This window comes from Jaculus jaculus, chromosome 6 (genome assembly GCF_020740685.1).
Source record: "Jaculus jaculus isolate mJacJac1 chromosome 6, mJacJac1.mat.Y.cur, whole genome shotgun sequence".
Lineage (NCBI taxonomy): Eukaryota > Metazoa > Chordata > Mammalia > Rodentia > Dipodidae > Jaculus > Jaculus jaculus.
In genome coordinates, this window is record NC_059107.1 from 1,139,198 (window position 1) to 1,157,774 (window position 18,577).

General features: G+C 46.7%; 1 protein-coding gene across 1 annotated transcript in view; it reads right to left on the reverse strand.

Annotated features, from left to right (window-relative positions):
- Rasgef1c (RasGEF domain family member 1C) overlaps nt 1-13,995 on the reverse strand; it is an 83,425-nt gene extending 69,430 nt beyond the window's left edge. Inside the window, exon 1 of the mRNA XM_045153690.1 lies at nt 13,918-13,995. The gene's annotated coding sequence lies outside the window, so the exon portion shown is untranslated. The remainder of the gene's footprint in view (nt 1-13,917) is intronic.
- Between the last annotated feature and the right edge of the window lie 4,582 nt (nt 13,996-18,577).

Below are 18,577 nucleotides of genomic sequence, written 5' to 3' on the forward strand. Positions count from 1 at the left end.
TTGAACTTCCATGTCCAGGGCCACGAGTTGAAGTAAACCTCTTTTATTTATAAGTTTTCTACTGTTGGGCATTCTCTTACAGCCACAGAAAGTAAACCAGACAGGGCTGCTGTCACATCTCTTCCCAGCATACTGACCATTGGTAGAATTCATGTCCTGATGGTGTAAGCTCAAGGCCTTCGGTTCTAAGAAGCCATTCCCACCCATGTGACATGACAATTTGCCTCTTTAAAGCCCCAAAGGGAATGTCCGGGGCTACAGGAAGGGCCTTGAGGATTTTCCCAATTCAGTCAGTCTCCCTTTGTGTTAATTTAAAGCCAATTGCCTAGTGTCCTTACCTCCTGGAAAGTCATGTGCCATACAACATACCATATGACCAAAGATCTTATCACATTCAGAGCTGCCTGTCAGGCTCAAGGACTGACGCGTGCACCATGGAGCAGGGCTTTTCTCCCCCCAGTGCTGTCCTTCGCCTGCTAGCAAGTGTTCTAGCACGGAGCTAAGCCCAGCCTCCCGGGACAGGAGGCAGCACAACAACGAAATTGTGGTGCACCCATACAATGGAAATACTGCTCAGCAATGAGAAGGAAGAAGCTCTTGATACACACAGGAACCTGAGACCCAGCAGTCATTTCTTACATGTGACTTTGCTTTCTATAGTTTTAATTACTCATGGTTAATCACAGTCTGAAAATAATAAACGGAAAAACACATCTGATTTTTCATACTATGTTTAGAAAAGAACTTAGCATAAATTCTTAGTAAATTTTATGTTGGTTATGTGTTGGAAAAATATTTTTGAAGTATATTGTATTAAATAAAGTAGTATTACTGTTATTTTCCTTTTATTTAAAGATATCTTTTATTTATTTGAGAGGGAGGGAGAGGTAGAAAAACAGAGAGAGTGATTATGGCATGCCAGGGCCTCGTGCCAATACAAAAAATCTTCAGACATATGTGCCACTTTGTGCATCTGGCTTTACATGGGAACTGGGAATTAAAACCTGGGCCATCAGGCTTTGTAGGCAAATGCCTTTATGCATGGACCCATCTCTACAGCTCAATTTTTCCTTTTATAATGTAGTTACTAGAAAATATCAAGTTATTCATGGAGTCCACATGATATTACTACTGGACACTGGGCAGTGTCTCTACAGATCCAACTATTGCTTGGGGAAGTGTGGGCCATAGACAAGTTAAATGACACCCTAAGAATACAAATAGTCAAATCTAGAACAGGGGATAATCTGCAGAATTAATGTTCCCAATTCTCTTAAAAATCAGTGGAATAAAGGCGCCTTAAGAAAAATGAAAATAAACAGTAACACATAGAACTTGAAATATTCCTGATTTAAACAAAACAACTGTAGAAAAGACATTTGTGAAGTAATGGGGCATCTGATTATGAACTACTACATGATTGCTAAGGTTTTGTGGGGGAAGCATTCTGTGTGTACATGTATGCATGTGCACACACATATGCATGAGTTCATGTGGAGGCCAGAGGACATCTGTAGGTGTTGCTCAGGCTCCATCCATCTTTTGAGACAGGGTCTCTTCCTGGCCTGAAACTTGCCAATTAATCTAGACCAGATGGTCAATGAACCCCAGAGATCCACCTGTCTCTGTCTTCCCAGTGCTGGGATTGTGAGTACACTCTACACATGCAGCTTTTTTGTTGAAATGTGCATTCTGGGAGTGGGTCTCAGGTCTTCATGCTTGCAAGGCATATTCTTTGCATGATTTCAAAAATTTTCATAAGAAAAGGCTGGAAGGGCAGAATGGGTGAGGAAGGTCTGTGATTGTCTCCCTGAAAGTCTTTGCTGACCTTCATGCTGTGCAACCTTTTGCTTTGGGGACCAGGCCTGCTGGGCACTCCCCTGTGTTTGAGCTAGGGAAAAGCTGGTAGCAGGAGGGCATGCCTGGTTCCCCATCTCTACTCACTGTGTGAGTGGCAGCAGTGCCCATCTCATTCATTAGATGAAATGTGCATCTGCCAACCACTTTGCACACAGAAGTGGTCACAGCACAATAGCCCAATTTGTTCCTTCTCCTTTATACTTGCTGTTTGCAAAATAGAAGGACATTTTTCCAGTAAACATTTCAGAACTTCAACACGCAGTCACTTAAAGTCCTTTTCATCATCCAAAGTGCTAATGCAATTTGGCTGTGCTCATGCAGAAACATCTGTTTTCAAACCACAGGCCACTGGGGCCTGAAATTCACATCCTGGGAGCAGCTGTCACACTCTGTCATCTCAGCATCTTTAAGCCTCTTCAAGCCTCTTCCACAATCCACCTTGAGTATGTTCACAAAAACCACCAAGTGTGCCATTTTTCATTCTTAACAGCCCCATGGTCAGGTGTGCGTGCTAAGCTGGGGAAAGAACTTGATGTGGTCAGGACACAACCACTTCTACTTCACGGGGTGACTGATGGGTGCTACCACCAAACATTGAAGATGTGGGACATTAAAGCCATTTTCACTGGTGATTGCAACTCCCTGTAGGAATTATGGAATGCGATGGACCTCTGAGGATGCAGAGTGGTCAGGGAGCTGAGTATGCACTGTGACCTGCCTCTGGTTAGGGAAGAGGGTAGAAAATGGGTACCAAGACATAGCAGGGTAGTGGGGAAGGACTTCTAATGTTCTTGGCACAGTAAAAACTAAGCCTGCAACAATTACTATATGCCTCTCAGTAGCCAGTGGGGAAGAATATGAAGGTTATCAATATAAAGAAGTGTTACTACACCTTCCAAGATTCAGGGTCCATTGTGGAAGAGGTGGTGGAAAGAATGTAAGAGCCAAAGGAAGGGTAGGACTCCTTACAACATGCTCCTCCAGTCTCAAAATGGCCTGGATCTCCATGACTCCACAGTGCCTCCCACTATCTACAGAAGACCATCATAATAGGAGGAAAAGATTATGACATCAAAATAAAAGAGAAACTGATTGAGAGAGGTAGGGGATATGATGGAGAGTAGAGTTTCAAAGGGGAAAGTGTGGGGAGGAAGGGCATTACCATAGGATATTGTTTACAATCATGGAAGTTGTTAATAAAAAATTAATTAATTTAAAAATAAATAAATAATGTATTATTTTTACAAAATAAATTTGTTATATCTAAAAAAGAAGTGATGATATTTGAGGAGATAAAAATGATCATCTAATATTTGATCAGTATATATGTATGGAATAATAATACTGTACCCTATAAATAAGTACAAATATTGTATGTCAATTTAAAAATGAAAATCTGTGTGGGGGAGGGAGGGAATTACCATGGGATATTTTTTATAATCATGGAAAATGCTAATAAAAATTAAATTAAAAAAGATAAAAAAAAAAGAAAATCTAAATGCTAAAGGGAGGAAATAGGCCTAGATGTCCCCTGTATACCACACCTCACAAAACCCCACCTTCACTTTGTGTACAGGATGGTAACAGGAGTGGTCCAGGGCCTGATGCAGAGTGAGCAGTGAAAAGCTAGAATCCCCCATGCTGGGGCTTTGACCTTTCTTTGCTCATTCCTCCTCTTTCCCCAGACACCCACATTTGGCTTATTGGGCATTAGAGAGCAGCTGACATATCACATTCCCTCAACATCCTCCTTAACCCCCCCCCCCTACTTCAGCCTTCACACATACACGCGCTTGGGAACACCTTGAGCCCACACCCAGGGCTGCTGCACAGAAGCCTGGGTTCATTAATTGGTGGCCTCCAAGGTGAGACCAGACAGAGAGAGGAGCATGGGAACAGGATATGGGCTGCTTCTCCATATCTTATTACAGACTGAGCACCTGTAATCCAAAAGTCTGAAATCTGAAATGCTACACAATCCAAAACTTCTTGAGCATCAACAAAAACCAAGTTCCACACATGACTACTGGTGATGGTGGCAGTTAAAAATGCAGTGCCTTAAACAATCAAACCAAACCAAACCAAATAACAACAACAAAACCAGACCAAAAGAAAAAAAACCCACAACTGCCAGACATGGTGGTGCTTGCCTTTAATCCAAGCACCCTGGAAGCAGAGGTAGGAGGACTGCTATGAGATTGAGGCCAGCCTAAGACTACAGAGTGCATTCCAGGTCAGCCGGGGCCACGGTGGGACCCTACCTCACAAAAGGCAGTGCACTGAGCTGGGGACATGGCAGTTAGCGTGGGGACTCATCTCTGGTTGTCAACTTGACAGGATTTAAAATCACCATGGAAATCAATTTCTGGGCATGCCTGTGAGGGATTTTTAGATAATGGTAGCACTAGATAAGGGCAGCACTATTCTGTGGTCTGGATCCTGGCTGAGTAAAAAGAAGTGGAGCTGAGTAGCTGCGCTTGTCACTTGGTGCTGCCGTGTGAACACCCTGCCTTTCTCATCATGAAAGAATGTGTCCTCTGAAGCTATAAGCCAGAATAAATCTTGTCTTCCACAAGCTACAGCAATAAGTAAACACATAATGAAGTTGGCAAAGTGCTTGCTGCACAGCATAAGGACCTGCGTTTGAATCTCCAGCACCCATATACAAGCTGAGCACAGCAGTGTGGGCCTGTAACCCTAGGTCTGGAGAGGCAGAGCCGGGAAGGCCTCCGTGGCTTATTAGTCTACTTGAATCAGTAAGCTCCAGGCTCAGTGAGAGAGCCTGTATCAACAGAGAACAACTGGCCAGGTGTGATAGCGCATGCCTTTAATCCCAGCACTCTGGAGGCAGAGGTAGGAGGATGTCCATGAGTTCGAGGCCACTCTGAGAATACAGAGTGAATTCCAGGTCAGCCTGGACTAGAGTGAAACCCTACCTCGAAAAAAAAAAAAAAAAGAGTGAGAGAACAATTGAGGAAGATACCTGCTGCCAACCTCTGGCCTCCATACCCAAGCCCACACATGTGCATTTGCACTTGCACATACATGTGTGTCCCCCCCACCAGAACATGCATACACACATGCATGCACACTTCATAAACATACAAAATGCAGCACAGTTAAAATGCTATACAAAATCACTTTCAGGCTATGTGTATAAAGTGAATATGAAACTAAGTAAAGTTTCTGTGTAGACTTGGGTCCCATCATCAAGATGCTGTATCAGTATTCCAAGATCCAAAACCAGAAACACTTGTGGTCTCAAGGATTGTGGATAAGAGATTTTCAACCTATTTTTTGTGACATTTCCTGCATGCAGTGATCACCTGTAGCATGTGGAGGTCAAGAAACATGGCAACTATCAGGTAGGTGGGGCCTCCAGACACTTATGGTTTTTGTTTCTTAATTTTTAAAATTTTGTTTTGTTATTTTATTTATGAGAGGGAGAGAGAAAGCAGGAGAGAGCACACACATGTTTATGGGTGCATTGGGGCCTCCTATCTCTGCAAACTCCAGACACATGTGTCACTGTGTATATCTGGCTTTTACATGGGTACTGGGGAATCAAATCTGGCCCAGCAGGCTTTGCAAATAAGTTATTTAATCACTGAGCCATCTCTTCAGCCCCAAGATGTTTACACAGTAAGCATCACAAGTCATCTGTGCCCACCCCCTCCCTGAGTTCCCACTATCTGCAAAATTTTTAAATTAACAAGTTGTGAGGGTACTTTAAAAATATTTTATTTTTATTTATTTATTAGAGACAAGAGAGACAGAGACAGACAGACATAAAATGGGCACACCTGGGCCTTAGCCACTGAAAATGAACTCCAGATGCATGTGCCACCACGTGTATCTGGTTTATGTAGGATCTGGAGAATCGAACCTGGATCCTTAGGCTTTGCAGGCAAATGTCTTAACTGCTACACCATCTCTAGTTCTTTTCCTGACTTTGTAACTTATGTTTCTTTCCCCTCCCCAACTATAGTCAATCTTGCTAGGAGTTGATAAGCTTTATTAACCTTTTCTCAAAGAGTTTTTTTTTCTATATTATTTATTGTTTTCTACTCTTCCCATGTCTGTTCTCATAAGACAGTATTCATAAAAGACTTGGCACACTTTGTATGGTATGTAGGAGACACTCAGTGAAGCATTCTGTATTTCAAAGCAACATTTTACCATAAACATTTCTGAGTGACACTGGTGTGTTAACAGTCAGAATGGCTTAAAAGGAGTCAGTGTGCTGCTGGAAGGCTTGGGGTTGGTGGGCTCCCTTGACACCGACAATGGCAGGACCAGGTTACTTTCTCTGCGCCTAGCCCTACATTCAATGTCTTGCTAACCCTCCTTAGTCCTAGACCATGACATCTTTCCCAAATGTCTCACTCTAACAGTGATAAGGGAGAGCACTTTACACACTTAGGAATACTCATGCTTACAATCACACACTCTGTAGATTAGTTAACAGCTGCTGGATAGGAGGGATTCCTGATGTGGGGATAGAAGAGAAACTGAAATCCATGGGGCTTCTCAGAGTAGCAGGTCCCTCAGACAGTGGATCCAGATGGACGGGAAGGTGCCTGAGAATCCTCAGTAAAATCACTCACTTTGTCCTCCCACCCATCCCTAACCTTCTGCAAAGTTTATACCCTTCATTTTGCCTGACATTCTGCACTCTAAAGAGAAGCCCTACCTAAATGGTTAAGATGCCAATATTATCTTTCTTTAAATTTAGAACCTAGAACATCTGAAGACTTTTGTAATGGTCCTCTTTAGTCTTTGGTAGTATATATCAAGTAACACAAAGAGCTACAGAAGCTAACGTTCCCATGAAGAAGAAAAAAAGAGAATCTGCTTTGGATGAAAAAGGCCCCCTTCAGAACAGAGCCTTCCTCCTTCCTCCCTATATAAGCCTTTTGCAACACTGAGAACCTCCACAGGAAGCTTGGAGCAAAGAGTCTCTCCATCATGCAACTGATTCCACCCTACAACTCTTGTCTCCTGCATACTGGCTTTCAAGGGCAGAGAGCCCATATTTATTCCAGTAACAATCTTAAATGCAAAGTTCCTTTTCTTTACCTTCTTTGTTTTCTCTCTTTTAAAAATAATTTTTATTTATTTGAGAGACAGAAAGATAGAAGAGAATATGAGTACATCAGAGGCTCTTAACCACTACAAAGAACTCCAGACACAAAACCTACTTTGTGTGTCTGGCTATGTATGGATATTGGAGAATTAAGCCCAGACCTATAGGTTTTGTATGCAAGTGTCTTTAACCATTGAGTTATCTTCCCAGGCATTTTTTTACAAAAATATTTTATTTATTTATTTGAGAGAGAGAGAGAGAGAGAGAAAGAGAGAGAGAGAGAGAGAGAGAGGGAGGGAGGGAGAGGGAGAGAGAGAGGGAGGGAGAGAGGGAGAGAGGGAGGGAGGGAGGGAGAGAGAGAGAAAACAGGAAACAGGCAGGGGGAGGGGGAGAGAGAATGGGCACATCAGGGCCTCCAGCCACTGCAAATGAACTCCAGATTCATGTGCTATCTTGTGCATCTGGCTTACATTGGTACCAGGGAATCAAACCTAGGTCCTTAGGCTTTGCAGGCCTTAACATTAACTGCTAAACCATTTCTCCAGCCCCCCATTTTTTGAGGCAGGGTCTCACTCTACCCCAAACTGACCTGGAACTTACTACTATAACCTAGGCTGGCTTCAAACTCACAGGAATTCTATAACCTCAGCCTCTGAAGTCCTGGGATTATAGGCACCCTGCTAACATTCTTATAATTTTTTGTGTATTTTAATTTATTTATTTGAGAGTGGCAGAGAGAGAGAAAGAGGCAGATAGAGAGAGAGAATGGGCATGCCAGGGCCTCTAGCCACTGCAAACGAACTCCAGACATGTGTGCCCCTCGTGCATCTGGCTAACGTGGGTCCTAGGGAACTGAGCTTAGGCTTCACAGGCAAGCGCTTAACTGCTAAGCCATCTCTCCAGTCCCCCTGCTAACACTCTTAATAGTTTAGGCTTTTAAAAAAAGTGACTAGGGCTGGAGAGATGGCTTAGCGGTTAAGCGCTTGCCTGTGAAGCCTAAGGACCCCATTCAAGGCTCAGTTCCCCAGGTCCCACATTAGCCAGATGCACAAGGGGGCTCACGCGTCTGGAGTTCGTTTGCAGTGGCTGGAGCCCTGGTGCACCCATTCTCTCTCTCTGTCTCTCTAACTGCCTCTTTCTCTCTCTGTCACTCTCAAATAAATAAATAAAAATACACAAAATATTTAAAAAAAAGTGACTATAGCCAAAGAGTACACTACTTTTTATGAAGCTTGAAATAACAAGATTGGAGACATCTCAGGTGCCCATGTGCAATATCCATCTAAATCCAAACCCTTCTATGATAACCATGGCTGAACAACCAAGAGAGCAAATATAACTGCCCATGCCCACATACACAACCAAAGTAAGACACAGGGCTGTTGCCTACCACTAAGTGGTGTAAAGAAGAAAACCCTCATCTTTAGGTGGGGCTCCAGAGTTCATGCTGGTATTGGAAGTGGGGGCACAGTTGGGGAAGAGCTAAGAGAAAATTCCCCCAGAAGAAAATACCACCCCTGTGGGAAGTACTGAGAACAGGTCAGACACTAGGGAGATAGACCACTGTTCTGCTAGGGAATTGAGAACAGACAGAAATGTCTTTGGCTTAAAGTGGCTGTTATAGGAAGTCTCTGCTTCCAAGGGACCAGCATGTGGTTCAGATGCACAGCCCTTGGAGTTTGGGTACCAAGTTGATCAGAAGAAGTGAACATGGACATTGAGAACCTATAGAGGCAAAGTAAATTGTAAACCAGGAGACTTAATGGCTCCTACCTCCCAAAAGATAAGAAGGAAAGAGCCTGCATACACAGGCTTGGTGGCACTGACTTGCAATCTCAGATACTTGGGAGACTGAGGTGGGAGGATCACAACTTTAAAGATTGCCTGGCCTATAGGGTGAGTTTAAGTGACCCTGGCTCAAAATTTAAAAAAGAAAATTTAAAGGGGGGAGAGGGCTAGGGCAATAGCTCAATGTATAGTGCTCATCTAAATTAAAGCCTCATGTGTACATTATTTTATTTCATAATTGCTCTGGCTCAGGAATCTGTACCTGTTCAAGCTGCGCTTCTGCTGGTGTTAGCCAGGACTGAGCCCACAACACACAACACAACATAACACAAAGCAAAGAATACTGTGAATCAGCAGAAGGCATTCTCAAAGGCAGAAAATTACTTCTGTCCTCAAATCCCCAACACTAGCTTGAGTTATCTGTTGTTCCTAACTCAAGTGTAGATATTTCTGAATTAACAGACCACAGAAAATAACACCTATAGATAGCCAATATAACTCTTCCTCACAAATCAGTTTACAAAGAGAAAAACAACACCAAAACCTGACTTGAATTTTTTTGTGCTATAGACTGAATGTGTGTCTTCAACCCCCAAAATTCCTGTGTTGAAACTTAAACCACAAAGTAACTATACTTGGAATGGGGCCTCTGTAAGGTGATGAGATCACAGGAGTGGAGCCCTCATGGGTGAGATTAGTGTTTTTATTAAAAAGACCCCAGAGTCCCAGAGTAGCTGTCTGTAATGACAAAAGGGCCTCCCAGACCATCATCTTCTGGTGCCTTGTCCTGGACTTCCCAGTTTTCAGAATAATCAGAAATTAATTTCTGTTGTTTCAAGCCACTGTTACAGCAGCCTGAATGGACAATGACGCCTAAAGTAGTTTAAATCTACGTCCCCTAATAGACTCAGTCGTTATTAAAATTGAGTTTGCAGATTCTGCTCCTAGCAGGCAGACTCCTGCTGGGGGAGAGTGGAGTCACAGAGGCAGGTCTGAATTCCAGCCTAAGGCATGCAGAGTGCTGGAGCTCCGCCTGGGGTGCCCAGAGTGTGCTTGCTGGTGGTGCTGGGGGTGGTTTGCCTCTTTGTGTGGATCTGTGAGAGGGGAACAGCTTCATCTGCCATTATGAAACTTCCCCAGATCTGTAAGCCTGAAATAAATGTCATTCCTTCCATACACTGTATCTGGTTTGGAGGTTCATCCTAGCAGCGTGGAGCTGACTATAACAGAGCTTGGTACAGAGAGTGGGGTATTGCTGCATGATGACAAATCTGACCATGTAGATTTTGGTCTTTTGGAACTTTGTTTTATAGGAATGGACATGGACTTGGTACTTGCAACTAAAGACACCTTCAGGAGCTGTAAACAAACTTTTATGGACTATTCTGTTGAGAGCTTGAAAATTCTAAGTGCAGACAGAACCATGTTTGGAGGCTTTGCTTATGAACTTTCTAAAGGGAAGGAATGATTGCAGAGAACTTTGTTTGAACTGGGCTAGCATAAGGGCTGGCTGTGTTCTGCTGCCCATGCCCAGAGAGTTTGATCAAGGTTGAATTTGAAAGTAATGATGTACTTGGTGGAAGATACAGAACTGAGAAATTTAAGATTCAAAGTTTTGCAGTGTGAATGTTTATTCTGTGCCTTAAAAAAATCTTTTTTTAGTATTATGGCTCAGTTACAAGACCTTGGACTACAGAGATGTTTGAAAATCACTGGGATTGATAAAAACTATGAGGACTTTTAAAGTTAGACTGGATGCATTGTATTTTACATTTACAGTTTATGGGGGCAGAATGTGGTGGTTTGATTCAGGTGTCTACCATAAACCTATATGTTCTAAATGCTTGATCTCCCAGCTGATGGCAATTTGGGAATTAGAACCTTGTTGGAGGTGTGTTGTTGGGGGCAAGCTTATGGGTATTATAGCCAGTTTCCCCTTGCTAGTGTTTGGCACATTTTGCTGCTGCTGTTTCCACCTAATGTTGGCCAGGAGGTGATATCCACTCTCTGTTCATGCCATCATTTTCCCTTGCCATCATGGAGCTTCCCCTTGAGTTTGTAAGCCAAAATAAACCCTTTTTCCCATAAACTGCTTTTGGTCAGGTGCTTTCTGACAGCAATGTTAAGGTAACTGCAACACACACACACACACACTCCAAAAGAAGCCAATTTTCCTGAAGTCAACTTATGAGCTTAAGATGATTCACTTCTTACTTCCAAACACCAGCAGCACTGTGGAATAGTCAGGAAATCCTTGAAATGAAACTGGAAAGAATGAGTCCTACCAGATACTAAACCACAACAAAGGAAGAGTTAGGTTTAAGCCTCCCCCCCCCTGTGCAAGGGTCTTAAATAAAGCCTTTATTGCCTTTAACACACACACACTAACACTTTTCACACCACATGAATAGACAGAGTTGTGAGACAGATATAAACAAGCCTAATACTTTGGGATGTCTATCAAGCATATAATAAAGATACATTTGAGATCACTATAGACAAGATGATCTTTTGAATAAATAGTGTTGGGATTCAGGAATAGACTTTTGGATCTGTATACTATGTATAAAACCAAACATCAACAAACAAGTATTAGAAAAGATGGATGAATTCCTTTATACTTGGGTTGGAAAGTGTCTTTTTAATTATAATTCGAAATCTAGATGTAACAAAAGCATGAATAAATCAACTACATAAAATTGGAAGCTCTTGATGGCAAATCCCATCATAAACAAAGAAAGACTGAGAAATATTTTCAAGGTAACAAAGATACAACAGTAATCTCTCTAGTGTGTATTTTAAACCTTTAAATCTAAGGAAATAAAGACCTAAAATCACATAAAAATGGGCAAAATATATGAACATATAATTCACAGGAAAAGATAGTCAATTGGCTTAGTCATATGAGAAGACACTGAATTTCAGTTATGACAACAGGGATGTTTGTAAACTAAAAATACTAAACTAATTACCATTTCTCAACTCTCAAATCACCAAGGCCTGCAGGGAAGACAATGTCATGTATTGGTAACATAAGTGGAAAATCGCACAATATTTTGAGAGGGGATTTGGAAATACTTGAAAAAAATATATATTTACATCCTCTCATCAATTTATTCTCAAGATGCACCTCACAAAACAAACAACAGACAGGTTCTCACTGAGAGAAAGGAGATGGAAATACTGATTTCTAGATTTTTTAAAAAGTCAGGGGCTGGGGAAATGTCTTAATGGGTTTAAAGGCGCTTGCTTGCATATGCTGGCTGGATTCCATTCCCCAGTAGCCACGTAAAGCCAGGCACAAAACTGGCAAATGCATGTGGCATTCATTTGCAGTGGCAAGAGACGCTGGTGTGCTCCCCACAGGTTCAAATAAATAAAGTTTTTTTCAAAAAGACAGTTTGATGAAGGCCACTGACGAAGTCCAGGCAGTGCGGGCAGTGTGCACACAAGCACACCTAGACCAGATTCTGGTTTGTAGGCAGGCCCCTTACCTCCCACGTTAAGAAGCCAAGGCTGTTTGGAGAAACGGCTTACTCTAGGTTTGAGTCCAAGTACAAATGACATTCGACAAAACTCTGAAGACTCCTAGGGACCTATCAGAAGGTTCTAGAGTAGACACAGGGCAGAGCTGGAAAACAGCATTTCATTGGGTCTCCGCAAACCCCAGGCTGGCGCCCCTGCTGGATGCGAGTGGGACAGCGCTTGTCGGCAAACTGCACCTCTCAGGAGCCGCCCTCGTCACCGCCCAGGTGCTGCCCGGACTGATGCCTTTGGGTGGCTGTGGCCCCAGGGTTGGACAGCACCACGCACAGCCTTTTGGCTCTTCCTTAAAAATATCTCTACACCTCTAGATCACTTGCCCCAGGCTGTTTTCTCTGCCTGGCCGGCTCCAACAGCCTGTCCCTTTTCTGTCTCCCGCGGACCTCTTCGGCCACCATGGGGGCTTCCTTTCGGTATTCAAATCGCAAATCTTCAGGAGACCATCCAAACGCCAGCCTATCTCAGTGGCTCTGTGGGCTCCAGACCCTCCCACCCATCACTTGCATCTGCCTCAGCGACCACGTGCCTGCAGGTCCCCCAGACACTGGCTCTGGGCGCCACCCTTGAGTCAGGGCACAGGCCCTGCTTAGGAACGCCCGTTATGACCAGATCAAAGCTCTGCGCACACCTCCTCTCCATCTGTCACCCTGCTTTCTATTGACTTCCTAGAAATATCCTGTGAGCTGTAAGGCTTGCCCCTAGCCCAGCGGGGAGCAACAGTCCGGGGCAGGGCCAGGAGCAGGCAGTATACAGTAGGTGCTCAATGAATGCCGAGAGAGCGGGGGGGGAGGGGGGAAGGGAAGAAGGGAGGGGAAGCTGTACGGCCTTCCCAGGCGATCTGGCAAGGTGGTTGAAGCACGGAGGAGGTTGGCACCTGGAACCTCACCCTTGTCACGGCATGGTCTTGAGGTCCGGGACTGTGAAGTATGAGCAGCAGGTGGGTTTTCCCAGACCCTTCTCTGAGGCTCAGCCGCACACCTGCTGCACAGCCTCAGGAGACAGAAAGTAGCGGGGTGGGGACCCCACCACCTACGCTGCCAGAGCATTTTCCCTGATGGGCATGCAGCGGGCTGTGGAGCGCCTACCCCTCTCGAACGACCCTCCAGGTTTCCCTTTCTCGTGGAAACACAGACACCGGAGTCGCTTGATACTACGAGAGACCTCCAGAGCTCCAGCAGATTCCGCCGCCCTGAAGGCCTGGGCACTGGGCCGGTCGTCAGATCCGATTCAGGCCTGAGATAAATAAGCCCTTTCCAACAAGATCTTCACAAGCAGGTCAACCTTACTGTCCCCATTTCATAGACAGGAACACTGAGGTCCCGCGTGGGTGGAGACTTTGGTCCGGGCCGCTCGCTCCTCGCGCGGGGTACCGGGCGGAGGGAACCGGTCTCCCGCCGGGAAAGGGGTGTGCCCTTCGTGGGTCCTACGCCCTGTCATCCCCGGGACCCCGGCCCGCCGCCCCGGGAGCACCGCGTCGCGCAGCCGCTCCGCGATCCAGCTCCCGCCGCGGGCCGCCCTCGCGCGCGGGCCCCAGTCCGCCCTCCTTCCCGCCGCGGCCGCGCGCACTGTCCCCCGCGCGCACCTGCGCCCCGCCCCGCCCCGCCCATCTCGCCGCGCCTACCCGCCCCGCCCGTGCGGACCTTGTGGTGCCCGGCCGCCGGCAGCCTCTCCCGCGTCCCGTCCCGGGCGTCAGGTGTCCCGCCCCGCCGTGCCAGCGCTCACCGGCTCCCGCCGCTGCCAAAGCCAGGAACCGGCCCACGGGCAGCGCCCGCCGCGCGCGCTGAAAGCCGCGGCGCCGCGGACCGGGGCGCTGCCCGCCGCCCGCCGCCTCTGCCCGCTCTCGCCTGGGGCTCGGGCCGCCGGTGCCCCGCCGCGGGTCCAAGCAGCGCCGCGCGCCGCCCCCTCGCGGCCGCACGAGGGAGCGCAGAGCCAGGTCCCGCGGGGTGGAGCCAGCGAGCCTCGCCTTGGGGTCCAGCCCTTGGTCCGCTGCCCTCTCTCCTGGTGGCCCCAGGAGGCCTTGCCCACTAGCCCTCTCTTTTCCGAGACCTCAGGGTCAAGACCTTCCACCATGACCCGCCACCCCCTCACCTCTCACCCTGCCCCACAGGGCAGAATTCCGGAACATGGTCCCTAGAGGACTCTGCCCCCCTGGGCGGACCTCTTCACTTGACCAGCCGCTGAGACCCTAAGACCAGGCTCACTCCTTCCTCAAGGCTGGGTCTTGGGCTTTCCTGTGGGCTCTCTGTTTTTTTGAGGTAGGGTCTTTCTCTAGCCCAGGCTGACCTGGAATTAGTCTCAGGCTGACCTTGAACTCACAACAATCCTCGTACCTCAGCCTCTCCAGTGCTGGGATTAAAGAGTGTGCCATGACACCTGGCTAGGTTTTCTACAATGACCATCAAGCTGAGCCATTTGTGGCTGAGTCCTATGGGCACCAGGCAGACTCAGAAGATTGCACACAACCCCTCTCCCTCCAGCGAGGGCCAGCCATGCAGCTGGAGCTAGCCTGTTGGGAAACTTCTTCAAGAAGAATGGTTAAGTAAAAGCTAGAGTCCTATTCTTCCCACCACTGGGGAAACTGAGGCCTGGAGAGTGCAGGCACGTGCCTGGGGCACACAAATACATTAGGACCCATTTGGATTGGGTGGGCTGGACAAGCAGGCAGTGCGTGCTGAGCCAGGGTCAGGGCCAGAGGCTGGCCACAGTAATGGTGATGACAGACCTACAGTAAGGGTCAGGTGCAGGAAGGCGAGAAAGGAAGGGAGCCCATGCAGTGTGTGTGGAGGGGGGGAAGGTGACTTCCAGCAGATAGATACAACTTGGGTGTGAGCTCTGAGGCAGCTCTTAGGTTCCTGCTGGGCACCGAGTCCAGATCTTCTCTAATTCTCCCTGCAAATCTCAGCTCTCAGGGGCAGATTGCAGGAGACCTCTAGGGACACAGCTCTCCCTTTGGAAAACAAACCTAACTCACCCATGTGGGAGCAGGGGCCAGCTTTTTCCTATCCTGCTTTCTGAAGCATCTTTCTCCCAGCAAATGGTGTGCCCACTGAGGCACATTGCGTGCTGGAAAGGAGGTGCATGGAGACACCTGCGTCTTATCCCTGACAGCAACTCCCGCAGCTGTATGGAGGCCAGGGCTTTGCTCAGGGTGTAGCATGCAACCACGGTCAGGTTACTGCTTGCCTGTGGCTCTCTAGGTCTCATGGCCATCCTAACTAAAGTCCTGCTCTAGGCTATCCCCAGCTTTGGAGGACACTGGCTACAGGGGCTGTACTAGGTCTGGAGAGATGTCTGGCCCCACCTCTCCCACTCTACCCAAGACGTTTGATTTATCCAGCAAATCTCTCCACTGCTCTAGCCCACTGTCCCGTCTTCTCTTCTCACTGTAGGGGCTCATCCTGGAGTGCTGGACTGTCACTGGGATATACAGCGAAATAGCTAGAGACCTCTCAGCTCAGTTTACCCTGACATGCATCCCCTGGTATTTTTAGAGCCCATATGTGCTGGGTACCATGGCGGGGACTGGGGGTCCACGATGAGTGAGAAGATTGTGGATTCCTGCCCATCCCTCACCCTGCACCAGTGGATGGGCAAGGCTAGGGCTTCTGAGGGGAGGGACATGTGTTTGGCCTGAGACCTGATGGATGAACAGCCTGCTGAGGAGGCCTATGGGGAGTGTTCCAGGCAGGGGGGAGGGCACGGGCAAAGGTCTTGGGATAGCATGGACTTTGCATCTTGTAGGGAAGAATGCTAAGGTGCAAGGGATCAGGGCTGAGCCAGCCTCCTGCACTGGGTGAGGAGCTGGGCCCAGTCTCCTGAGTGTGGCCCTGGGTGCAGACTTACTAGCCCCAGTTCTGTCACAGTATCCCCCAACAGGAGGTGATGGTGTCCTCTCCAGGTGTATTGGGTTTGTCTCCATGAAGCTACTGCCTTGGTTGCCTTGATGGTATGGTGTCTCCTGTTTGCAAGTGATGTTGGCCACTGAAGTTGACTCTACCAGTTGAGCACAGGACTGTAGGGGTTGGGATCCTTGTTAACTGAGAAGGGGTGGGAGGGAGCCACAACAGGCAGGAACTGGGAGGGGAGCAGGCAGAGTACTGCTGAGAAATACAAACCCTGGTTAGAGGGGCTGTTTCTAGTTGAGAAGCCACAGAACTCCGTGGTATACGACAGGGGAAGTGTGAGAGGTGATGGGGATGGGAGAGTCATTAGATTGTCCTGGGAGACAAGGGCATTTTCCCTGGGGAGCCAAAGAGCCTCTTCACACCAGGAGGGGACCTGCTGAGGTTGTGGGTGAGGAGACATCTTGGGGATCACCTGGACTGGTGATGCAGCCTGTGGTGGCTCTTGGGGCTAAAGGAAGGAGACCCTTGTGTTTCAGTAGCTGCACACAAGGGCTAGGAGCTGGCGTGGCTTTCCACAGCATATCTACCAAAACTCTTGGTACAGCTGTAGTAGGTTACTTGGGAGCCTGACAGAAGTCCCAATCAGCCAAGCGGTGCCTCTCCTCATAGGCTGGAGCCCATGTTCCTGGGTTCCTTCTCTGAATTTTCAGAGATGGTGAGCCCAGAATCCCTCATCTATTTTTTTAATCTCAGAAGGTAATAACTGCCTCTTCCAGAATTCAGAGAAGGGGCCCTGGAACATGGGCTCCAGCCTATGAGGAGAGGCACTGCGTGGCTAATTGGGACTGCTGCAAGGAGGTGATGATGTTGTTCCAGTGGAATGGCATTAGGCTGAGCCACAGCATGGAGGGCATTGTTTCTGGGCCACAGTGGGCATTGCAGGAAGGAGCAAATACTTTACCACTCTCTCCTAGAATCTCCTAGGACAGAACCAACAAGGAGCCAATTGACAATGCAGAAATATCTAGTGCCCAAGTTCCAGCTGTGCACAGAAGGGAGTCTTAACGAGCAAGTAAATACAGAGCATTTTCCCTCCCCCCATTCTGCTCCATCTCACTTCTTGTTTCAGTCCTACCACACCAAGCAGAGAGGAGTACCATATGCAATCATGCATGCCATGGCACCATCATAAATAGTACTACACTGTCTGGCACTGTCATGGATGGTGTTACATTGTCTAGCTTGACACATATTTACACATTACTCGTTCTCACAGGGCCTCAGTTATAGTGCTCCAGAAATGTACCTAACAGCCCACTCTTGTCTCTAGGCACATCTCAGAGGTTCTTCTTTCTTTGTTCCAGAGATGGATACTTAAGTAGGGAGGAGTCAGTGCTAAATGAAAAGGGACAGACAACAATTATAGGGAAGAGGAGGCATATCCCTTCTCCCTTGTCTGACTCTTGCATACTCCAACCAAGAAACCAAGAGCCTCAGCAATGGCCTGTAATGTATTGGGGGTATCAGTGACCTCCCTGACCAACAACTCACTGGAAGTTATCCCATCCCTGGAAATGAACATTTTCTAGTAATAATCTATGACTTATGAGTGTTCCACTGTAAAAAAATAGGTTTCCATATGACTTATTCATATCCTCTTAAATTTTGATTATCCCTCCCTCCACCCTTCCTTTACTCGGTCTCTTCCCCTGACCTCAATTTGGCCTTTTCACCCTATTAATCTGTTATTCTACTTACATATATACAATACCTTCCAATTACGTCTCCACTCCCTCCCTTTCTATCACCTTTCTAGCTTACTGGCCTCTGCTACTGAGCTTTCTTCCTACTCACATAGAAATCCAATCATTTGTAGCTAGGATTCACATATGAGAGAGAACATGTGACATTTGACTTTCTGTGCCTGGGTTACCTCACTAAGTATAATTTTTTCCACATCCATCCATTTTTTTTCTGCAAATTTCATTTTTCTTTAGCAATGAGTAGAACTCCATTGTATAAATGTGCCACATCTTCATTATCTACTCATCAGTTGAGGGACATCTAGGTTGGTTCCATTTCCTAGCTATTGTGAATACAGCAGCAATAAACATGAGAGAGAATTGATGCATCAGGGCCTCTTGCCACTGTAATTGAACTCTAGATGCATGTGCCACCTTGTGCACATATGTAACCTTGCGTGATTGTGTCACTTTGTATGTCTGGCTTATATGGGACCTGGAGAGTTGAACATGAGTCCTTAGGATTTGCAGGCCAAGTTCCTTAACTGCTAAGCCATCTGTCCAGCCCTATAGCTGTATCTCTACCTACAGTCATCCATATATCTCTGTCATCTATTAAATCAACTGTTAAGGAAGTCAAGGCAAAGAATTTTCATTTTTCTATTCTCTCTCTCTGTATGAGGGAACATTTTCATAATACAAAGGCAAAAGAG